This window comes from Mustela putorius, unplaced genomic scaffold (assembly GCF_011764305.1).
Source record: "Mustela putorius furo isolate JIRA1106 unplaced genomic scaffold, ASM1176430v1.1 tig00003962_pilon_pilon_pilon, whole genome shotgun sequence".
Classification (NCBI taxonomy): Eukaryota; Metazoa; Chordata; class Mammalia; order Carnivora; family Mustelidae; genus Mustela; species Mustela putorius.
Window position 1 is genome coordinate 23,535,172 of NW_025422106.1, and position 25,355 is coordinate 23,560,526.

At 42.3% G+C, this 25,355-nt stretch overlaps 1 long non-coding RNA gene across 1 annotated transcript; it reads right to left on the minus strand.

The window, feature by feature from the left end:
• Positions 1–16,433, minus strand: LOC123389196. Its single transcript, XR_006603766.1, has 3 exons — positions 15,737–16,433; positions 3,681–3,845; positions 1–59 (listed from the first exon to the last, which is right to left on the minus strand). It is a non-coding gene; the product is annotated as an uncharacterized LOC123389196 (long non-coding RNA).
• Between the last annotated feature and the right edge of the window lie 8,922 nt (positions 16,434–25,355).

Sequence of the window (25,355 nt, forward strand, 5' to 3'; positions counted from 1 at the left end):
GGGCTTTTTGCTCAGCAGGAGTCTGCTTCCTCCTCTCTCTGCCTACTTGTGATCTCCGTCTGTCAAATAAATAAATAAAATCTTTGGAAAAAAAATCAATGTAATTAATATCTTACATTAATAGAATGAAGGGGTAAAAATAACATGATCAGCTCTACTGATACCAAAAAAAGTACTTAACAGGGTGCCTGGCTGACTCAGTTGGTAGAACATGTGACTCTTCATCTCAGATTCATAAGTTTGAGCCCCAAGCTTGGTATAGAGATTACTTTAAAAAATAAAATAAAGGGGCGCCTGGGTGGCTCAGTGGGTTGGGCCACTGCCTTTGGCTCCAGTCATGATCTCAGGGTCCTGGGATCGAGTCCCGCATCAGGCTCTCTGCTTAGCAGGGAGCCTGCTTCCTCCTCTCTCTCTCTCTGCTTGCCTCTCTGCCTACTTGTGATCTCTCTCTGTCAAATAAATAAATAAATAATCTTTTAAAAAATAAATAAAATAAAATCTTTTTTAAAACTATTTTACTTGTTTATTTGACAGACAGAGATCACAAGTAGGCAGAGAGGCAGGCAGAGGGAGAGGAGGAAGAGGCTCCCCGCTGAGCAGAGAGCCCAATGTGGGGCTTGATCCCAGGACCCTGGGATCATGACCCAAACCAAAGGCAGAGGCTTTAACCCACTGAGCCACCCAGGCACCCCCAAAAATAAAATCTTTAAAAACAATGACCTTTCATGGTAATAAACTAGGAATAGGAGGGAACTTCCTCAACATAAAAAAGGCCACATATGAAAAACCCACAGCTAACAGCATACTCAGTGGTGAAAGACCATGAACGAGATAAAGTCCTCCCTTTCCCCAGAGACTCAGTATAGTACTGGAAGATCTAGCCAGAGAATTTAGGAAATACAAAGATTTAAAAGGCACTCAGATTAAAGGAAGTAGTAAAATAATTTCTGTTTGCAGACTTGGTCTTATAAGTAGAAAACCCTGAAGGTTTCAACAAAACAAAAACTGCTAGAACTTTTTTTTTTTTAAGGTTTTATTTATTTGGCAGAGGGGCGCCTGGGTGGCTTAGTGGGTTAAAGCCTCTGCCTTCTGCTCGGGTCATGATTCCAGGGTCCTGGGATCGAGCCCCACATCGGGCTCTCTGATCAGCAGGGAGCCTGCTTCCTTCTCTCTCTCTGCCTGCCTCTCTGCCTACTGGTAATCTGTCTGTCAAATAAATTTAAAAATCTTAAAAAAAAAAAAAGATTTTTATTTATTTGGCAGAGGGAAAAGGGAGAGAGAGAGAGAGAGCACAAGCCCAGAGAGTGGCAGGCAGAAGGAGAAGAGAAATGGGCTTTCCACTGAACAGAGAGCCTAGAGATGCCTAGGGATGTTCCATGGCTCCTTGGTTGAGTAGCTGCCTTTAGCTCGGGTCATGATCCAGTATCCTGCGATCGAGCTCTGCATGGGACTGCCTGCTCCTTGGGCAGTCTGCTTCTCTCTCTCCCTCTGCCCCTCCCCTGCATGTGTGCGTGCTCTCTCTCTCAATCTCAAATAAATAAATAAATAAAGTATTTTAAAAACCAAAAAACTGGGATGCCTGGGTGGCTCAGTCAGTTAAGCCGCTGCCTTCGGCTCTGTCATGATCCCAGAGTCCTGGAATGAGTCCCACATCGGGCTCCTTGCTCAGCAGAAAGCCTGCTTCTGCCTGTTCTGCCTGCTCTCCCCCCTGCTTGTGCACGCTCTCTCTCTCTCTCTCTCTCTCTCTGACAAATAAATAAATAAAATATTAAAAAAAAAAAAAAAACAGCCCAATGTGGAACTCAAATCTATGACTGGGATCATGACCTGAGTTGAAGACAGACACTCAACCAACTGATCCACCCAGCTATCCCTGTTTGAACTTTTTTTTTAAAGATTTTATTTATTTATTTGACAGAGAGAAACACAGTGAGAAAGGGAACACAAACAGGGGGAGTGGGAGAGGGAGAAGCAGGCTCCCCACTGAGCAGGAAGCCCAGTGTGGGACTCAATCCCAGGACCCTGGGATCATGACCTGAGCTGAAGGCAGATGCCTAACAACTAAGCCACCCTAAACTAAGTCAGTAAAGTTGAAGGATACAAAATTAACACACAAAATCAGTTGTATTTTTTAATGACTTTTAATTAAAACTTTCAAATTTTTTAATTTAAAAAATTTTGTTTTTAAGCTCCACAGCCAACGTGGGTCTTGAACTTACAAACCTGAGATCAAGAGTCACATGTCCTGCCAACTGAGCTTGCCAACACCCCAATTTTTAATTTTTTATATACTTCTACAGAGACAGGTGGGGGTGGGGGGTAAGCAGGCTCCCTACTGAGCAGAGAGCCTGATGTGAGGCTCAATCCCAGGACCCTGGGATCATGTCCTGAGCCAAAGGCAGAGGCTTTAACCCACTGAGCCACCCAGGTGCCCCGCATATGTTATTTTTAATGAAAAAAAAAATTAACAGCTACAACAAACTATTTTTCTAGATTCTTTTAATGTCTGTACCTTCAAGGATGCTTCTTTCTCATTTTCAATTCCTGAGAATGACAATGGCGCTTTGTGTGACGCCCACTGAATCTCTAATTTACCCAGTTCTTGGATTTTTTTCTGACAATGTATTAGAGTTCAATACAGAGTATTAAGACAAAAAATCAGTTGTATTTTTGTATAGTAGTGAATGGACAGTACAAAACAATTCAAATGAATAGCCAGGTACACTGGAAGATTCAAGATTGCTAAGACAACAATACTACAGATTTGATGCAATCCCTACCAAAATCCCAAGGCTCCCCACCCCCCAGAAATGAAGTAAAGTGGCTGAATTTGCTGACCTCTAGAAATCCCTTCCAGCTCAATCAAAAACAATACAACATTTAAGGTCACAGGTTCTGTTCTCAGACTCCTTGGGTTCCATGGCTCCTATAACCCATGCAAGGAAAGCAAATTACTCAACTTCTTTAAGCCTCTGTTTTCTTATCTATAAAATGGGAATGATATTTTCCTCATACAAATGAGACTTGAAAGGGAGATTCTACGAAAAGAACCTGATACTCAATGAAGGTTAGCTACATTTATTAATGTCTCTATGGTTCAAGCTTGAGCGAGGATCAGAAGTTAGTGTCATAAAAAAAATGAATGAGGGGTGCCTAGGTGGCTCAGTAGGTTAAGCATCTGCCTTTGGCTCAGGTCATGATCTCAGGGTCCTGGGATCGAGCCCCACATTGGGCTCCCCGTGCAGCAGGGAGCCTGCTTCTCCCTCTCCCTCTGCCTGCTGCTCCCCCTCCTTGTGCGCTCTCTCTCTCTCCCCCTCTCTCTGTCAACAACAACAACAAAACCTAAATAAAAGTAAATGAAAATTAAAAACCAATGAGAAGAGTTCAAAAACTAGGAGGTTGTCAGCCATATTAAATTCTGCAGAGACATCGAGATAAGCCACGATGAAAAGCCATTGGAAATAGCATTTAGGTCACGAGCAACCTTCAAGAGCAGTTTTGAAGGGATGCTGGAGGCCAGACTGTCTTTGACTGAAGTGCAAAGGAGACAAGGAAGTGGGAAGGGTAAGTATGGAGTTCTCTTGAGAAGAATAGCAGTGACGAGGGAGAGAGTGGTCATTTCAGAGAAATGAGTGGCCAACACGGGTGGCCAAACTGGCCCATGTTTTCATAAAACGTACCTCAGCCTCCAAAGCCAGCTTTGCTGCCATGATGATGAAAGGGCTGCCACGGACATGCAGAGATTTGAGGTGACCTCCTTTCAACCACTTGGTATTCTCTCCTGAACAGTGTCTCCTGAGACCGGCGGAGATCTGTCTGAAGGTGCCTCTCTTCCCAAGAAACTGCTGAGAAGGCAGAAATCTTAAACCGAGATTGATTCTCTGACTGTACTGCCTGTCCTCTCAACAAACAGAACACGAGGGGCAGAAATAACTGATAGGGCAACAAAAATATAAACAGAAACATTTTTAAAAATTTTAATACCCCGCCCCAGGGCGCCTGGGAGGCTAAGCGTTTGCCTTCAGCTCAGGTCATGATCCTGGGGTCCTGGGATCAAGGACTGCATCAGGCTCCCTGCTCAGCAGGCGACCTGCCTCTCCCTCCCCTAATACCCCTGCTTCTGTTCCCATTCTCACTGTGTCTCTTTCTGTCAAATAAATAAAGAAAATCTTTTTAAAAATGTCTTTAATCTCCATATAGTTAACACACGGTATTACCTTATTTTCCGGTGTGCAATATGGTGATTTGACAACTCTATGCATTACTCAGTGCTCATTGTGTAAATTAACCCTTAATCCCCATCACCTAGTCTACTCCCTCCACCTCCCCTCTGCTAACCCTCAGTTTGTTCTCTACAGTGAAGAGTGTTTTGGAGCCACCCATCCCCCTCTTGATCTCAGCTCAGGGCTTGGTCTCAGGGCTGCGAGTTTCAAAAAACTCACAGAGTTGTTGTTGTTGTTGTTTTTAAAGAGCCTATGTAAAAAAGAAAAAAAAAAGGAGCTTTCAGTTTTTTTTTTTGTTGTTGTTGTTTTTAAAGATTTCATTTATTCACTTGAGAGAGAGAGAGAACATGAGAAGGGAGATGGTCAGAGGGAGAAGCAGACTCCCTGCCAAGCAGGGAGCCCTAGGCAGGACTCAATCCCGGGACTCGAGGATCATGACCTGAGCCGAAGGCAGTTGCCCAATGAACTGAGCCACCCAGGCACCCTCGTTTTTATTTTTAAGAGAGAGAGAGATTGCATACGTGATCAGGTTGGGGGGCTGGGTGTGTCAGAAGCAGCGGGAGAGAGAGAATCTTAAGACGGCTCCCAGTTCAATGTGGAGCTTTGTGGACTGAGACACCCAGGTACCTCATTTTTGGATTTTTTTTCAAGTTTTATTTATTTAAGTAATCACTACACCCAATGTCAGGCTTAAAACTCACAACCCCAACATCAAGAGTCACACACTGCTGTGACTGAGCTGGTTGGGTGCCCCCATTTTTGGATTTATTTTTGTGCGTGGTATAAAAAAGTGATCCAGGTTCATTCTTTTGCATGTTGCTCCAGTTTCCCCCACACCATTTGTTGAGAAGACTGTCTTTTTCCCATTGTATATTCTTGCCTCCTTTGTCAAAGATTAATTGACCATATAATTGTGGGTTTATTACTGGGCGCTCTATTCTGTTCCATTGATCTATGTGTCTATTTTTATGCCCCCACCATACTGTTTTGATTGCTACAGCTTTGTAGTGTGTCTTGAAATCTGGGATTGTGAAACTTACAGCTTTGTTTCTCTTTTTCAAGACTGCTTTGGCTATTTAGAGTCTTGTGTGGTTCCATACAAACTTTAGGATTATTCTAATTCTGGGATGCCTGGATGGCTCAGTGAGTTAAGCATCTGCCTTCAGCTCGGGTCATGATCCCAGGGTCCTAGGATCAAGTCCCACATGGGGCTCCCTGCTCAGGGAGGAGCCTGCTTCTGCCTCCACCTGCCACTCCCCCTGCTTGTGTTCTCTCTCTCTGACTAATAAATAAAATATTTTTTAAAATTTCAGGGGCACCTGGGTAGCTCAGTGGGTTAAAGCCTCTGCCTTTGGCTCAGATCATGATCCCAGGGTCCTGGGATCGAGCCCCGCATCGGGCTCCCTGCTCAGCATGGAGCCTGTTTCCCTCTCTCTTTCTCTCTGCCTGCCTCTCTGCCTACTTTTGATCTCTGTCTGTAAAATAAATAAATAAAATCTTTTTAAAAATTTCATTCTAGGATTATTCTAGTTCTATGAAAAATATTGTTGGTATTTTGATAGGGATTTCACTAAATCCCTAGATTGCTTTGGGTAGTACGGACATTTTAACAATATTTGTTCTTCCAATCTATGAGCGTGGAATGTCTTTCCAATTCTTTGTGTTGTCTTCGTTTCTTTCATCAGTGTTTTATAGTTTCCAAAGTATAGGTTTTTCATCTCCTTGGTTGAGTTTATTCCTAGATATTTTATTATTTTTGGTGCAATTATACATGGAATTTTTTTCTTAATTTCTCTTTCTACTACTTTATTATTAGCATGTAGAAATGCAATGGGTTTTTTTTAAAGATCTTATTTATTTATTTGACAGAGAAAGAGACATCGAGAGAAGAGATCAGGCAGGGGGAGTGGTAAGGGGTGAAGCAGGCTTGGACCCTGGGATCATGACCTGAGTGGAAGGCAGATGCTTAATGACTGAGCCAACCAAGTGGCCCTGCAATGGATTTCTGTACATTGATTTTGTATCCTGTGACTTTACTGAATTCACCTATCAATTCTTGTAGTCCTTAGTGTCTTAGAGTCTTTAGGATTTTCTATAAATAGTATCATGTCTTCTGTAAATAAAGGTTTTTTAAAAGGTTATTTATTAAGTTAGTTATTTGGTGGGAGGAGGGGCAGAGGGAGAGGGAAAGAGTCTTCAAGCAGACTTCTTCACACTGAACACAAAGTCCGAAGTGGAGCTTGAACCCACCATCCGGAAACCATGACCCGAGCTGAAACCAAGAATTGGTTTCATCATTCTAGCTCATTAAATATAGGACACATGACTGCACAGAGAGGCATAGAAACCATGGAATTGGTCTAAGCTTCATTCTTCATCTCTTCCATTGCCATCCTCGTTGAAAAGGCAACTGAAGTAGAAAATGCAGTGCTAAAATTCAGAATAATCTTCCTCTACTGCAGTATTTCTTTTTCTTTTTGTGATAAAAGAATAGAGCACAGGGTGCCTGGGTGGCTCAGTTGGTTCAGGTCATGATCCTGGGGTCCTGGAATCGAGTCCCACATTGGGCTCCCTGCTCCACAGGGAGTCTGCTTCTCCCTCTGACCTTCTCCTATCTCATGCTCTCTCTTACTCGTTCTCTCTCTTGAAATAAATAAATAAAATCTTTTAAAAAAGAAAAAAGGAAAGAAAGAGGCGAGGCAATAAATGTGTTCATGATTGCCAACTGTTTAATTCATCGAACCAACTTGATAATTCAGATCTTAAAGCTGTGGCCTGAAAGTTCTGTAGGCTAAGAGATGTACTTCTCAGTGGCAATACTGAACTGTCTTTATCTGTAAATTTTAAAGTTTGATTGTATAAAAAGCATCTAATTCAGGATGTTGAATGGGATTATTGCCATTTTATTTCATTTTGTTTATTTATTTATTTGACAGAGAGAGAGAGAGAGAAAGCGTGCACAAGAAGGGGGAGGGGCAGGCAGAGGGAGAGGGAGAAGCAGGCTTGGTCCCAGGACCCCGGGATCATGACCCAAGCTGAAGGCAGACACTTAACCAACTGAGCCACCCAGATGCCCTGGATTATCGCCATTTTATACGATATTTTTGTAAAATGTAGCTTAGTCATAATCTCACACTGAAGATTTTGCATCACTTTTAGTGTTTTTATTCTTTTAAGAATTAGAAGCCAATGGGACGCCTGGGTGGCTCAGTTGGTTGGACGACTGCCTTCGGCTCAGGTCATGATCCTGGATTCCCAGGATCGAGTCCCGCATCGGGCACCCAGCTGCATGGGGAGTTTGCTTCTCTCTCTGACCTTCTCCTCGTTCATGCTCTCTCTCACTGTCTCTCTCTCAAGTAAATAAATAAAATATTAAAAAATAAATAAATAAAATAAAATAAAAGAATTAGAAGCCAAAAGAATTTATGCCTTAATGTGTCATTACATAACATTCCTTAAAAGAACTGTAAACACTGGTGTTCATTTGACATTTTAACTTGAAAGTCATATGCTGGGTTGCTTGAGTGGCTCAACTGGTTAAGCATCTACCTTCGGCTCAGGTCATGATCTCAGGGTCCTGGGATCAAGTCTCACATTGGGCTCCTTGCCCAGCAGGGAGCCTGCTCTTCCCTCCGCCTGCTGCTCCCCCACTTGTGCACACTCTCTCTCTGACAAATAAATAAATGAAATCTTAAAAATAAATAAATAAATAATCTTTGAAAGTGATATTCTGCAAGATAAGGTATTTAAAAATATTTGCTGGCAAACAGTCAATAAGTAGTTTACATCTGTTAAAAATATAGTGAAAGTTTTATTTTTTCTCCACCAATTGGGAGCCCTTTCATTTCTTTTCTTTTTCTTGTTTGATTTCTATGGCTAGGACTTCCAGTACTATGTTGAATAAAAAACCAGAAGCATTTTTGGTATAGCATCTGAAACTATAAACAGATGTAAAAAATCATGGTGCACAGGGCGCTGGCTGGCTCAGTCCGTAGGACTTGTGACCTTTGATCTCAGGGTCATGAGTTTGATCCCCATGTTGGGTGGAGAGATTACTTAAAAAAAAAAAGAAAATCGTGGTGACGGGTATTGAGGTGCCTCTCATAGTCTGGTACTGCTTTTCTCACAGCTTCTGTGAGTACTTCCTGTTCCATTGAAAATTCCTTAAAGCAATCACCAGGTCATTAAATCACACCCTTACTTAGGACTCTCCCAACTTTACTGAAAAACTTCCTTTAATGGAAACAAGACCTCACTTGACCTGTCTTGAGTACAGTATCCATACATGGTAGTGCACTAAGCACTACAAGAAGGAAATAGGGCATAAAAAAATACGATGAGTCATTGCCTCCAGGAGCTGCAGTTTAGTGTTTTAGTGTGTTGTTGTCATTGTGTTTTTATTTGTAAAAATAAGCTAATTATTTTATTTTAAATCTTATGAATTTGTTTAAATTTTTAAAATATATGTATTACCTTTACAATATAGATGTATGTATGAAGATACACATGAAAAATTCTCACAATGTGTGATTAAGTATAAAAGCCAAGAAATAAAATCACATGTTCAGTATTATTGCATTGTTAAAAATACAATTATACTTAGAAAACAATAAAAAGTGCATTAAAAAAAGTTAAAATCATGGTTTTAAAGATTTATTTATCTGTCAGAGACAGAGAGAGCACAAGGAGGAGAAGCAGCAGGCAGAGGGAAAAGCAGGCTGCCCACTGAGCAGGGAGCCCAAGGCCGGACTAGATCCCAGGACCCTGTGATCATGACCTGAGCTGAAGGCAGCTGCCCAACTGCCTGAGCCACCCAGGTGCCCCTCAAGATCCATTTTGATTTTGATCGAGTTGCCCTGAATTTATAGATTGATTATTGATTGATTAGGGGGAAATTGGGAGTCTCTTAAAAAATAAATCTTCCCATTTAGCAACACATTCTCTAATTTTCTTCAAGTCTCTTTCATATGATCTTAATTATTTTGTATAGTTAGATTTCTAGAGATCTTTTTTTTTAGATTTTTATTTATTTTACACACAGAGATCACAAGTAGGCAGAGAGGCAGGCAGAGAGAGAGGAGGAAGCAGGCTCCCTACTGAACAGAGAGCCCGATGTGGGGCTCAATCCCAGGATCCCGGGATCATGACCCAAGCCGAAGGCAGAGGCTTTAACCCACTGAGCCACCCAGGTGCCCCAGATTTCTAGAGATGTTATGTATTTCCAGTTAATTTTGTTTCCAAGTACTTAGGAGGCTATTGACATTATAAATGGGGTTTCCTTCTGCTTTTTGTTTCTGATCCTCACTGCTAATATATATGAGAATTAAGGATTTTTGAATAGTTACCTTACATCCATCTGCCTCGTTGGACTTTATTCTTACAGTTTTCTATTTATTTATTTATTTGAGAGTGAGAAAGAGAGCACGGGGTGGGGTGGGGTGGGCAGAGGGAGAGGAAGAGAGAATCTCCAGCAGACTCCCCTCTGAGCACGGTCCCAATGAGGGACTCTATCTCAAAACCCTGAGATCATGACCTGAGTGAAAATCGAGTCAGTCACTTAACCAACTGAGCAACCCAGGGGCTCCAATTCTAATAGTTTTTCAGTTAACTGGCTTGGCTTTCCAGAGCACTGCTGAAAATTTTGTCTCTACCTTTATAATATATTTGTATATATATATCTTCTATTTACTTCTCATTTCTCCATGTCTATGGAGCTTCAGAGAAATACTGAATAAGAGATCAAAATAGGCTTTTATTATTAAATTCCACATTTTAATGGAAATGTCTAACATTTCCCCATTAAGAGCAATATTTTCTATTATTTTCTGAGAAATAGTTGTTTTTGTTTTGTTTTTTTCTTGAACTCACGACCCTGAGTTCAAGACCTGAGTTGAGATCAAGAGTATGTCGCTTAACCGACTGAGCTAGCCAGAAGACCTTGAAAGAGAAGGAGAAGGCTCCCTGGAGCAGCCTCTTCACCAGTGAGAAAGTTAAGTTGTACCACATCCAATTCCACAAGAGCTTTGCTGAAAGGAACAGGAGCATGAACAAAGGCAAGATGGTTGTGGGCACTGCCATGTTTGTCATGGACTTCACCACTCTCATTCTGATTTTGGGGAAGCACTAGGTGTGCCCGCACACCTTTGAAGAGGAGTGGGTGGCCAAGCACACCAAGAGGAAGCTCGTCCTGAAGGTCAGCCCGATGCAGGGCTTCTCAGCCGAGTGGGATGACAACAACAATGAGTGGAAGAAACAGGAGCCTGCCACTCACGCATCTGAGCCTCACCTCGTTCTGCCACCTCCACACAGCTCAGCATCTTCACCGGAAATCATTATCTGGCAGCACCAGTGCTAATAAATGAGCTGTGTATGTGGGAAAAAAATGAGTTTAAAAAATTGAGTGTTGGGGCACCGGGCTGGCTCAGTCAGTAGAGCCTGCGGCTCTTGAGCTTGGGGTTATGAGTTCGAGCCTCACGTTGGATGTAGAGATTAAGGAATTTTTTTTTAAGGGTGTTGACTTTTTACTGGATGCTTTTTGGGCTCTATTTTTATGAATTATTTTTCTTTAATGAGTAAATATGGTTAATTATATTAATAGAGGGCGCCTGGGTGGCTCAGTGGGTCATGATCAGGTCATGATCTCAGGGTCCTGGGATCGAGTCCCGCATCGGGCTCTCTGCTCAGCAGGGAGCCTGCTTCCTCCTCTCTCTGCCTGTTTCTCTGCCTACTTGTGATCTGTCTCTGTCAAAGAAATAAATAAAATTTTAAAAAAATTTAAAAAAAATTATATTAATAGAACTTCTAATACGGACTCATATTTATATTTGGGGGGATAACATCTCCTTAGTTATATATATATGGCAGCCTGCCAGTGACTAGCTTGCTTGGGGACCCCTGTGTAAATTTGTTGGGAGGGTTCTGAAGCGCTTCCCCCCTTGGTAGGTTATAGGCAAGTGGGTTCAGCCCAGCAAGTTACTGTCTCGTCCATCTGACCTACAGAAAAATACCCATATTTATATTGTGCCAAAAGATGGGAGTACAGATGGCTCCCCTGGCCCCTCTTCTCCGTCCCATCATCTCTCTTCAGTCCTTCTGTCAAGCGCCAAGGAGAGGCTTGGGCACATGAGAAATCCACCACATCCACTTCCTTCTACTTCTGTGGCTGATTCCAAATAAGATTCTGCTATTTTCCAAATCACTAGTAAAACCCATCACTTCCAGGGGCACCTGGGTGGCTCAGTCTGTTGACTGTCTGCCTTCGACTCAGGTCATGATCCCAGGGTCCTGGGATAGAGCCCTGTATCAGGCTCCCTGCTCAGCAGGGAGTCTGCTTCTCCCTCTGCTCCTCTCCTTGCTCCTTCTCTTTCTCTCTAACTTTCCCTTTCAAATAAATAAAATCTTAAAACAAAAAACAAAAACCAACAGGGACGCCTGGGTGGCTCAGTTGGTTAAGCAGCTGCCTTCGGCTCAGGTCATGATCCCAGTGTCCTGGGATCGAGTCCCACATCGGGCTCCTTGCTCAGCAGGGAGCCTGCTTCTCCCTCAGCCTCTGCCTGCTATTCTGTCTGCCTGTGGTCGCTCTCTCTCCCTCTCTCTCTGAAGAATAAATAAAATCTTTAAAAAAAAAAAAAAAAAACCAACAAACCATCAAACCATCAGTTACAAACCTCTCAAGTTTCGATGACTTAGGAAGAAGGGAATATTAATAAGTGGCTTGAGGACAATACTAAATTAGAGAGACGTTAGGTCTACGCTTTATGCTACTTGCCAGTTAGTTTTCAAATTTAATGAAGTAAAGTGGGCACCTGGGTGGCTCAGTCCTTAAGCATCTGCATTCAGCTCACATCATGATCCCAGGGTCCTGGGATTGAGCCCCACATGGAGCCCCACATTGGGACTTCTCCCTCTTCCTCTATGTACTTCTTCCTCCGCTTGTGCTCTCTGTCAAATAATTAGATAAAATATTAAAAAAAAAAAAGAATCAACTTACAGAAATACCAGGATAAAATAAGATCAAAGATCTTCCAAACTCTGGAAGAAGGTTTTTTAGCATTGAAAGTAAGACTTGACTATTTGAATAAATAGTAAATCCTGGCACAGGTAGTTCCGCGTCCGACTCTAGGTTTTAGCTCAGGTTGTGATTTCAGGATTATGGGATCAAGCCCTGCATGGGGCTCAGTGCTCAACATGGAGCTGGCTTAGGAGACCATCTTTCCCTCTCCCTCTGCCCCCCCCCAAAGCTTAAACTCTCTCTCTCCCTCTTAAATAAATAAATCTTTAAATAGTAAACCCAAAGTATAAATAAATAAATAATTTAAAAATCTAAAAAAAGGGGGCGCCTGGGTGGCTCAGTGGTTTAAAGCCTCTGCCTTCGGCTCAGGTCATGATCCCAGGGTCTTGGGATCGAGCCCCACATCAGGCTCTCTGCTCAGCAGGGACCCTGCTTCCTCCTCTCTCTGTCTGCCTCTCTGCCTCCTTGTGATCTCTGTCTGTCAAATAAATAAATAAAATATTTAAAAAAAATTTTAAAAAAGGTAGTAAATCCAATAAGTAAAATAAGAAAAGGGTATAACCAAAAAAAAAAGGGTATAACCTGCTAATTCATACATGAGAAAATTCAAAGGGTAAGTAAATGGAAATCTATTTGTTCTCACTGGTAATAAAAATATACAAATAAAGTACCTGAGATATACTTTTTGAAAAATTAATTTTTAAGTTAAAATTTAAAAAAAATTAACTATGGTAAGGGTGCCTGGTTGGCTCAGATGGTTGGGCATCTGCCTTCAGCTCAGGTCATGGTCCTAGGGTCCTGGGATAGAGAGCCCCGCATCGGGCTCCCTGCTCAGTAGGAATCCTGCCTCTCCTTCTCCCTCTACTACTCTCTCTGCTTGTCCTCTCTCGCTCTGTCAAATAGATAAATAAAATCTTTAAAAAAATTTTAACTATGGTAAAATACACAACAAATTTATCATCTTAACCTTTTTTGTTTTTAGAATTTCGTTTAATTTTTTATTAAAAAATTTTTATTGTAGTTGAGCCATCTTAACCATTTTTTAAGATTTGATTGTATTTGTTTTTAAAATTTTAATTTATTTATTTGAGAGAGAAAGAGCGTTTGTGAGAGTAGGTAGAAGGGCAGAGGGGGAGGGAGAGGGACAAGCAGATTCTACACTGAGTGTGAAGCCCAATGCAGGGTTCGTCTTCATGACCCCGAGATCATGACCTGAGATGAAGTCAAGAGTCAGACCTCTAACCAACTGAGCCACTCAGGAACCCTAAGATATTTATTTATTTATTTATTTATTTATTTGAGAGACAGTGAGAGAGAGCATGAGCGGCGAGAAGGTCAGAGGGAGAAGCAGACTCCCCATGGAGCTGGGAGCCTGATGCGGGACTCGATCCCGGGACTCCGGGACCGTGACCTGAGCCAAAGGCGGTTGCTTAACCAACTGAGCCACCCAAGTGCCCCCTAATTTTTTTTTTTAAAGGAATCTCTATACCTAATGTGGGGCTTGAACTCACAACCCCAAGACCAAGAGTCACATGTTCTATGGACTGAGATAGCTAGGTGTCCTAAGATGTACTTTTAAATTTACTATATTATTTTTTTTTAGTGTAATGATGAAAAGAAAAAATATAATGGTGTTTCATGCTTTCCAGTTTACTCTGTTGGCAGTGCGGACAATGGATAAACACCCTTTGGAAGCCAAAATATTCAAATGTGATAGCCATGACCCAGGAATCCTACTCCTAGAAATCATTGCTAAAAATAATTCAGTTGAACCAAAGGCTGTATTCATGAAGATACTTGTAATGTTTTCCTATTACTACTGTAAGAAATTACAACAGGTTTTGTGACTTAAAGCAACACAAATATATCATCTTACAGTTCTGGGTGATAAAGAAGTCCTAAATCCAGGTGTCATCACGGCTGTGTTTCTTCTGGTACCTCTATCAGTAAATCTATGTCCTTGACATTTTCAACTTCTAGAGTCATCTTGCCTTATTGGACTTATTGCCCCTTCTTCCATCTTTAAGGCACCTCATTGGAACCTCTGGTTCCATTGTCATATTTCCTTTTCTGACTCTGACTTGTCCTTCATCCCTCTTACAAAGACACTTGTGACTGCATTGGAACTACCAGGTAATCCAGAATAGTCTTCCCATGTCAAGATCCTTTTTCACAACTGCAAAAATCCCTTGTGCCATCTAAAGTAACATATTCACAGGTTCTAGGGATTAAGATGTGGACGTCGTTGGGGGACCATTACCTTGTTTTGCACAGTATCACTAACAGACTTTGTTAATATAACCACAATATCGCTATTACACCCAAGATTAACATTTATTCATTCACTCATTTTTAAAAAGATTTTATTTACTTATTTGAGAGAGAGAGAAAGAGCGAACACAAACAGGGGCAAGGGCCTGAAGGAGGAGGAAAGCAGGCTTCCTGCTGAGCAGGGAGCCCGAAGCAAAGCTCAGTCCCAGAATCCTGGGATCTTGACCTGAGCCAAACTAGAAGCTTAACCAACTGAGCCACCCAGGTGCCCCTCATTCATTCCTTTTTCAATATTTTTTTTAAATGATCTGTACAGGGGCGCCTGGGTGGCTCAGTGGGTTAAGCTGCTGCCTTCAGCTCAGGTCATGATCTCAGGGTCCTGGGATCGAGTCCCACATCAGGCTCTCTGCTCAGCAGGGAGCCTGCTTCCTCCTCTCTCTGCCTGCCTCTCTGCCTACTTGTGATCTCTGTCTGTCAAATAAATAAATAAAATCTTTAAAAAAAAAAAATAAATAAATAAATGATCTGTACACCCAATGTGGGGGTTGAACTTACCACCCTGAGATCAAGAGTCAAATGCCCTACTGACAAAGCCAGCCAGGTGCCCCACATTCACTCATTCATTCGTTTATAAAGACTTATTTGAGGGGCGCCTAGGTGGCTCAGTGGGTTAAAGCCTCTGCCTTTGGCTCAGGTCACGATCCCAGGGTTCTGGGATCGAGTCCCGGATTGGGCTCTCTGCTCAGCAGGGAGCCTGCTTCCTCCTCTCTCTCTGCCTGCTTCTCTGCCTACTTGTGATCTCTGTCTGTCAAATAAATAAATAAATAAAAATCTTAAAAAAAAAAAAAAAAGAAAGACTTATTTGAGAGAGAAAGAGAGAGCATGAGCAGGGGAACGGGCAGAGGGAGAGAGAATCTCAAGCAGACTCCCTGCCGAGTGCAGAGCCCAACATGGGACTCAGTCCCACGACCCCGAGATCATGACCTGAGCTGAAAGCAAGAGTTGGACACTCAACTGACTGAGCCACCTAAGTGCCCCTATTTTCTAACATCATCTAATATTCAGCCCATGTTCAATTTCCCATGGTTGTTTCAAATGGGTTTTTCCTTCCCAGTTGGTTTACCTGAATCAGGATACAAACTAAATTCACAAAATGTATCACTTGATAGAGCTCTTAAGTCTCTTTTTATCCATAGCAATTCACCCTTCCTGTCCCTTTTCTTTTTCTTACCATTTATTTGAGAAGAAACTGGGCCATTTGTCTTGTAGAATATCTCACATCCTGGATTTGTTTCTTCACTTCCTTATGGTGTTATTTGACTTGTTCCTGTATTCTTCACATTTCCTGTAAACCGATAGCTGAATCAGAGTCAGGATCAATTTCTTTTTTATTTGAATGCCTCAGAGGTGGTGCTTGCTGTGAGCTTCCTATTGTATCCATCAGAGACACACAATGTCTTGTTCACTTTTAGTGTGGCTAACACTGACAAAAGACAAATAATAATTTTATTATACTCAACAATTTTTTTAAAAAATGTTCTGTACATTGAAATATAATTATTATGCAATATATGATGTTATATTCGTTTCAGGTATACAACATAGTGATTTGGCAAGACATCATTCATTGCTCACCACGGTAGTGTGGTCACCATCTGTCACCACACAGTGTTATCACATTATTTACTATTTACTACATACCCTATGCTGTGCTTTTCATTATCATGACTGACTTCTTTTATTACTGGAAATTTGTATCTCTTAGTCCCCTTCACCTATTTTGTCCCCGCCTATCTCTGTTGGCAACTACCAGTTTTCTGTATTTAAGAGTCTGGTTTTGGGGGCACCTGGGTGGCTCAGTCATTAAGCGTCTGCCTTCAGCTCAGGTCATGATCTCAGGGTCTTGGGATTGAGCACTGCATCGGGCTCCCTGCTTAGCAGGAAGCCTGCTTCTCCCTTTCTTACTCCCCTGGTTGTATTCCCTCTCTCGCTGTGTCTCTGTCAAATAAATAATTAAAATCTTAAAAAGACAACAACCAATTCTTTTTTTAAAAAGTCTGGTTTTTTAAATTTGTTTCTTAGATTTCATAGATGAGTAAAGTCATATGCTATTTGTTCTTCTCTGTCTGACTTATTTCCCTTAGCATAATACTCTTTAGGTCCATCCATGTCACAAATGGGAAGATCTCATTCTTTTATGGCTGGGTAAATTCCACTATATATATATTTACATATACATCTTTATCCATTCATTTATTTTTTTGAAAGACTATTTACTTATTTGACAGAATGAGAGAAAGCACAAGTAGGCAGAGAGGCAGGCAAAGAGATGGGGGGAAGCAGGCTCCCCGCAGAGCACAGAGCCTGATGTGGGGCTTGATCCCAGGACCCCAAGACCATGACCTGAGCCGAAGGTAGAGGCTTATCCCACTGAGCCACCCAGGCGCCTATTCATCTATTTTATTAGAAGATTTTTATTCATCTATTCATTCATCTATTTTTAAAGAAGATTTTATTTCTTTGACAGAGAGCGAAAGAGAGCACAAGCAGGGGGAGCAAGCGAGGGAGAAGTAGGGTCCCCCCTGAGCAGGGAGCCCAATGTGGGACTCAATCCCAGAACCATGACCCGAGCCAAAGGCTGACGCTTAATCGACTGAGCCACCCAGGCGCCCCTACCCATTCATCTATTGATTAACACTTGGATTGTTTCTGTATCTTGGCTATTGTAAACAATGCTGCAATAAACATAGGGGTATATATCTTTTCAAATTAGTGTTTTCATTTTGGGGGTAATTACTAATGGAATTTCTGGATCATATGGTAGTTCCATTTTTAATTTTTTTGAGGAAACTCCATACTGTATTCCACAGTGTATACCGTATATACACAGTATATACAGAATACTGTATTCCTCATTCCCACCAAGAGTGCACGAGGGTTCCTTTCTTTCACATCTTCACCAACACTTGTTACTTCTTTTTTTCTTAATTTCTTTTTTTTTTTTTTTAAGTAATCTCTACACCCAACATGGGGCTCGTGACCTTAACTCACAATCCCAAGATCAAGAATCTCGTGCTCTACCAACTGAGCCAGTCAGGCACCCCGACGTTTGTTATTTCTTGCTGAGACAAATACGTTTATTATTTATTTTTTTGAAGACAAATATTTTAAAATAACTTTATTGAGAGAGATATAATTTACACACCATAAATCCACCTGTTTTAAGTCTAAAATTCAATGAATTTTAGTATATTTCAGTTATATACCCATTGGCACCATCTAATTTTAGAACATTCCCCTCACACTAAAATGAAATTTTGAGCCCATTTACAGTCAGTCCCCATTCCTACTCCCAGCCCAGGCAGCCATTAATCTATTTTGTCTCATAGATTTGCTTTTTACAGAAACAAATCATGTTTTGTGTGCTCCACTGTTTTGGTCTCTCTGCTAACTCTCAGCTGGTTTCTCCTCTGGATTCAGGCATATAACTGCACTATCTTTTTTCATTTTCCTTGCTCCTATTTCTCGCAATCCCTCACTCATTTATGTTGATCAATTTTTAAGAACAGTGTCTCTAGTTTTTTTTTTTTTTTAAGAGTTTATTTATTTATTTGACAGAGATCACAAGTAGCAGAGAGGCAGGCAGAGAGAGAGAGGAGGAAGCAGGCTCCCCGCTGAGCAGAGAGCCCGATGTGGGGCTCCATCCCAGGACCCTAGGATCATGACCTAAGCCCCCTAGGATCATGACCTAAGCCGAAGGCAGAGGCTTTAACCCACTGAGCCACCCAGGCGCCCCAGTGTCTCTAGTTTTATGCTAAATTTTCTTGCTTTGTGTATCTTGGGCCATCCTGCATTCCCCAGCAAGCAGTTCTCCGCTCCCATAGATTATCAGGGCCCTGCCAGCCCAAAGGGAACTGCCCTGAGCTTTATAAAATAGGTGCCCCTCCAACACACAGTCTTAGAGACTGGCGGCTTAGTAAGCAAAACGGGGCTCTGTTTGGATTTAAAACTATGCCCCCTGCAGGCAGGTAAAGCCAGAAACCAGGCCTGAGTCCTGGCTAGCAGAACACAGGCTGGTTTCAACTCCACCCCTCTGTGCCCTAGGCGTCCTTGGGGAGGGCATAATAACCTGCATATCCACACGCAGCAGCAGAGCAGTAAGACTAGACATTCGATTCTCCTTTATGGTAGTAAATAGAGGTTTACTATTAGTCATTAACAAATATTTGCTGAGTGTTTTCCATGTGGTCATCATGGAAGGTGCTGCAGATAAAAGTGAATAAACGGGACACAACTCTGAGCTAAAGAAGCTTGCTGTCAGTCTTTTCATTCTCAGTCTTCCCATGTGCCTTTCTTCTCAAACAGTCTGCAAGTCCCCACTCCAAACACCTACTTTGGCAGGTGCTGAAAATCATGCTTGGGGCGCCAGGCTGGCTTGGTGGGTAGAGCATGCGACTCTACATCTCTGGGTCATGAGTTCAAGCCCCATGTTGGGTGCAGAAATTACTTTAAAAAATAAAATAAATTAAAAATCATGCTTGTACATGCAAAATATTCAAGTTATAAAATAAAGAAAAAACTATAGGGTGTCTGGCTGGCTCAGTCTTGTAGAACATGTGACTCTTGATCTCAGGGTCATTAGTTCAAACCCCGTCTTGCACTTGGAGCCTACTTAAAAAGAATAAAAAAGAAAAAGAAAAACGGGGCGCCTGGGTGGCTCAGTGGGTTAAAGCCTCTCCCTTCAGCTCGGGTCATGATCCCAAGGTCCTGGGATCGAGCCCCACATCGGGCTCTCTGCTCAGCAGGGAGCCTGCTTCCTCCTCTCTCTGCCTGCCTCTCTGCCTACTTGTGGTCTCTGTCTGTCAAATAAATAAATAAAATCTTTTTAAAAATTTTTAAGAAAAACTACAAATATTGGGGTATTGACTTGTTTAGTGATGATGCTTCCTACTAATGTGTGCTTCAACATTTTAGTCAAATAGTTTATTTTATGGGCTATCTTCTGTAGATTGCAAAAATTGCCAAAATCCTCACTCCTCCTGTATCCGCTCCCCTTTGCAATACGACTTTATAGCTCATTCGATCAAGAGGTGGAGGCTGTTTCCTTAGTCCTTGAATCCTGGCTGGCCATGAGACTCACTTTGATCAATAGAATGCACTGGAATTGACATTGTGTCAGTTCTCTCTTTTTTTTTAAAGATTTTATTTACTTATTTGACAGAAAGAGAGATCACAAGTAGGCAGAGGCAGGCAGAGAAAGGGGGGGTGGGAAGCAGGCTCCCTGCGGAGCAGAGTCTGATGCGGGGCTGGATCCCAGGACACTCAGATCATGACCAGAGCCGTAGGCAGAGGCTTAACCCACTGAGCCACGCAGGTGCCCCAACATTGTGTCAACTCTAATGCCAGGCCTTAAGAGGCTCTGTGTGATTCTCCCTGTTTTGGAACTCTGTCAATAGCCATGAAAACCAGTCCAGGCTACTCTGCTGGAGGATGGGAGATCACATGAAGCAGAGATAAACTGTGTCAGCTGGGCCATCCAAGACCAGCCAGCCCACGATTAGAAGCTAGGTAGACCAGGATGCCTGGGTGGCTCAGTTGGTTAAGCAACTGCCTTTGGTTTAGGTCATGATCCTAGAGTACCAGGACTGAGTCCCACATCAGGGTCCCAGCTCCACAGGGAGTCTGCTTCTCCCTCTGACCTTCTCCTCTCTCGTGCTCTCTCTAATAAATGAATAAAATCTTTAAAAAAGCAGCTTTGAGGGCACCTGGGTGGCTCGGGGGTTTAAGCTTCTGCCTTTGGCTTGGGTCATGGTCTCAGGGTCCTGGGATAGAGCCCTGAATAGGCTCTCTTCTCAGTGGGGAGCCTGCTCCCCCACCCTCGCCTGCCTCTCTGCCTGCTTGTGATCTCTAATAAATAAATAAATAAATAAATATCTTTTTTAAAAAATCTCTATACCCAACATGGGGTTCAAACTCATGACCCAGCCATCAAGTCACATACTCTTCCAACTGAGCCAGCCAGGTGCCCCGACACAGTAACTTTCTTATGTCTCTAGGGTTATTACTACCCACATCTCCCACTTGGCTTTTGATAACCTCTAGCCTATCTTCTGTTTTTTTTTTTTTCTTTTGTCAAAAATATATACCCTGGGTATCCCCTGTATGTTCAAGCAGAGCTGGGTATTGGAAATATAGCAGTGAGCAATGTTGGTGACAGGCATGCACAGGTAATTTCGGTTCAGTGTGATGTTACAACAGTAAGCCCATACAGCCAACAGAGAACATGAGACAGACACCTCACCCAATTAGAGTGTCAGGTAAGACTGGTAATTGAAGGTGAGAGAGAAGGTGAGTCAGATAGAGGCGCAAATAGGTGGGTCAGGTAAAGAAAGGTCAAGAAATTCAGTGTGGCTAGAGCCCAGAGTACAGCAGGGAAAGCAAAGGGAGCTAAGGCTGGAGAGAGAAGCAGGAAGTGGAACAGACAAGGGCTCTCTATCTCTTTGCAAAGACTTTAGGTATCCTCTTGCCTATCTAATTCAACTCCTTTGTATTAGAGTAGCTTAACTGCTGCAACTATTTGTCCTTAAAACATATAATGGGTTTTTTAAAAAAAGATTTTTAACATTTATTAAAAACATTTTTAAAGATTTTAAGTAATCACTACTCCCAACACAGGCAACATAGGGCTCAGACTTACAACCCCGAGATTAAGAGTCATGTGCTCCACCCACTGAACCAACCAGGTACCCCCAAATAACAGTTGAACAGTTTATGTCTTGCTACCTAGCTGGTAACTAAGCTGGAGATAGGTCAGGTGGGTGAAGTCTCTGCCCCGGTGTCAGCTCCATTCCAGCCTGATGGAAACAGAGAACATGGAGGAGACCCTGCGGGAAGTTTCTATAAGCCAGGCCAGAAAGGGACGCAGGCACTTCTACACACAATCCATTGGCTGAACTCAATCACATGGTTGTATATAACAGCAGGGGAGCCTAGTTAATGTAGTCAGGCAATGTGCACAGAAGAGAACATCGATTTGAATGAGTAATCTCTGCCATACCCCTTATGGGGTCTATCACTGGGCCCCCTAGGGGTCAAGATTCTGGATCAATAACTTTTGCTTTAGAAGAACAGGCCACTCTCCCCCCTCCCACAAGCACACAACATCCTGATTGCTACTGAAAATGTGACTAAAGATGATCATATTCTTTCCTTTTTTTCCAGGTATGACAGTACTCATGATAGCCAAAAGTGGTACCTACCAAACAGATCTCACCAAAAGGAACAGAAGTCTGCTCTGTTGTTTCAGTTCTAGCTGCTAGCCTGCCAAGTCGGTGCTTTATCTTTCCATTATGATGAAATTTACCACAAATCACCCCAAACAACAATGTTCTCCCCCAGTTCTTGCTTATATAAATGTCGGTTGTCATGACAACAAGAAGACTGCCCTTGATCATATGGCAGAGCTTGCTAAGAAACAAGAAGCAACTCACTGGTTCAAACATAAACCTAATCCCACAGGCATGCCTAACATGGGAAATAAGAAACTAGGGCAATTTTTTATTCAAAAGAAAAAGTGAAAGTAGAGGAAGAACTTGATTCTACTGGGAGAAAAGATGTGGCCAAAGAATTTAAATAAACCACTTCCTCTTGTTACACTCTTTTTTGGGGATGGGATCTGGCTTTCTCCTTCTTTCTTGTTATATCACAAGGCTCCTAAAAGGATTTAGGCCCCAAACTCAGTTCAATTTTCTCTCTACTTCCAACTCTTTACTATAATTTACAGAAAGAATTCACAAAGACCTTGCCCCTGTTAGCTGCATTCTTGACTTGCTGCCTCTGAGTTATTGAGACCCAAATGGCAAGATAAGAAGTAATTACTTTGATTAGTGTTCAGGATATATTAAGCTACTTACATTACAATTGGCATTTTAGGACAAAATAATTTGGACGTAATCCTGGCATTGCTGGTAATGGAATTCGGACTTTTTTAAAGTATTGCCAAAGAAGCCTGTGTGCCTCAGTAGGTTAAGCGTCTGCCTTCGGGTCAGGTCATGATCCCAGGACCCTGGGATCTAGCCCCACATCGGCGTCCCTGCTTGGCAGGGAGCCTATTTCTCCCTCCCCTCTGCCTGCCACTTTGCCTGCTTCCCTCTCTCTCTCTCTCTAATAAATAAATAAAATCTTTGAAAAAAGAAAAAAGATTCCTAAAACTAGAAATTAAAAATAAGATACAACTAGTGAAGAATCCTCGTGTACTGTAGGTGGGAATGTAAACTGGTGCAGCCACTGTGAAAAACCTTATGGAAGATCCTCAGAGAGTTAAAGTGGCATTACCCTATGATCCAGTAATTACACTACTGGGTATTTACTCAAAGAATAAAAAAACACTAATTTGAAGAGATATATGCACCCCTAGGTTTACTGCAGCATTACTTACAGTAGCCAAACTACAGAAGTAGCCCAAGCAAGTATCTATTTTTTTTTTTTTTATTTGAGAGAGAGAGACAGTGAGAGAGAGCATGAGCGAGGAGAAGGTCAGAGGGAGAAGCAGACTCCCCATGCAGCTGGGAGCCCGATGCGGGACTCGATCCCGGGACTCCGGGATCATGACCTGAGCTGAAGGCAGTCGTCCAACCAACTGAGCCACCCAGGCGTCCCCAAGCAAGTATCTATTGATTGATGAATGAATAAAGATGTGAGATATAGTGTGTGTGCACATATCCACACACTGGAATATTATTCAGTCATTTAAAAAAAATGAAATCGGGGCACCTGGGTGTTTCAGTGGGTTAAAGCCTCTGCCTTTGGCTCAGGTCATGATCCTAGGGTCCTGGGATTGGGCTCCTGCATTGGGCTTTCTGCTCAGCATGGAGCCTGCTTCCTCCTCTCTCTGCCTGCCTCTCTGCCTACTTGTGATCTCTGTCTGCCAAATAAATAAATCTTAAATAAAATTAAAAAAATAAATGAAATCTTCACTTGAAAAAAGAGGGGATGCCTGGTTGGCTCACTGGGTTAACCGTTCGACCTTTTTTTTTTTTTTTTTAAGATTTTTCTTTATTTATTCGACAGACAGAGATCACAAGTAGGCAGAGAGGCAGGCAGAGAGAGAGGAGGAAGCAGGCTCCCCGCTGAGCAGAGAGCCCGATGCAGAACTCGATCCCAGGACCGAGATCATGACCTGAGCCAAAGGCAGAGGCTTAACCCACTGAGCCACCCAGGCACACCTCTTTCTTTCTTTGTTTTCCGTTCAACTCTTGGTTTTGAATCAGGTCATGATCTCACAGTTGTGAGACTGAACCCGGCATCGGGTTATGCACTCAGTGTGGAGTCTGCTTCAGATTCTTTCTCCCTCTCACTCTCTGCCTCTCCAATCCCATGCTCGCTCACTCTCTCAAAAAAAAAAAAAAAAAAAAAAAAGTCTGCATGCTTAAAAAAAAGAAATCTTGCCATTCCCAACAACATGGATGGAACTGGAGAGTATAATGCCAGGTAAAATAAGCCAGTCAGATAAAGACAAATACTGTATGATTTTGGTCCTATGTGGAATTTCAGAAACAAAATAAATGAACAGGGGGGAAAAAAGAGGCAAACCAAAAAACAGACTCTTAACTATACGAACAAACAGAGTGGAGAGATGAGTAAAATGGGTAAGGGGGTGGGGTTAAGAGTGCGCTTTTTTTTTTTTTTTTAAGTAATTTCTATACTCATTGTGGGGCTTGAACTTACAATCCTGAGATCAAGAGTCACATGCTCTCCAGACTGAGACAGCCAGGCACCCCAAGAGTGCACTTGTCTTGATGAGCACTGAATAATGTACAGAACTGTTGGACACCATATCATACACCTGAAACTCATACAGCACTGTTTACACTGGAATTAAAATTAAAAAGATGCAACCAGTGAAAAATCTTCATTTATGAACATAGGTCCCCTCTAAGTGATCCAGTCACCTCTCCTATGCAAAAGGAAAGGAACATTGCCATAGAGAAGGACCCAAACCCTTGAGACTAGGCTTTGACAAGCATTTCATGTTTCTGCAACAGAAGGACATTCCTAAATGGATTTTACTCTCATATTAAAATGAATCTACAGTCTTGGAGCATACACAAGACCAGGAAAACCAAAGACAGCAGCTGAGAGGTATCATCTGGGTCCCTGTTCCCCAGGACTACAAAATCTGAGGGAACATTCTTCATTCAATAAATGTGTACTGTCTGCTGTGAGCCAGGCTCTGTGCTGGGCTCAAGAGAGAAAGAACAAATCACATGTAGCTCCTGCCCTGCTGGAGCAGACTTACAGTCTAACAGAGATGGAATGAAATATATAATCACAATATGAGATGAGCACCATGAAGATAAATGATGTGGCTGATTATGGGATTGAGGGGTTCAGAAGACATCTCTGAGGAAGTGACAGTTAAGCTGGAACCAAGACAGTAGATCAAAGTTGGGGAGAGGGAGGTCCTAGAATGGGCAGGGGCTTTTTCACCTGAACTTATTTGCTCCCCTCTAGTAACCACTTGCCCAATATGGGGATCGAACTCACGACCCTAATATCAAGAGTTGCATGCAGAACCAGCCAGGTGCCCCCCGTCTGAAAAGCTAAAAGGAAAGCCTGCCAGGAGCAGAGAAAAAGAAAGGCTGAGGAAAAGGTGAGCACTTCCATGTAGGCCCTTCTATGGAATGCAGATTGTATTTTATGATTAAGAGGAACCACTAAAGGATTTTTAAAGCAAGGGAATGCCATGATCAAGTCTGCCAAGGAAGACCATCCTGGTTGCTCTCTAATGTACAGATAAGGGAAAGTGAATGGCCAGGAAGGAGTGTCACAGTGGTCCACACGAAAGATGG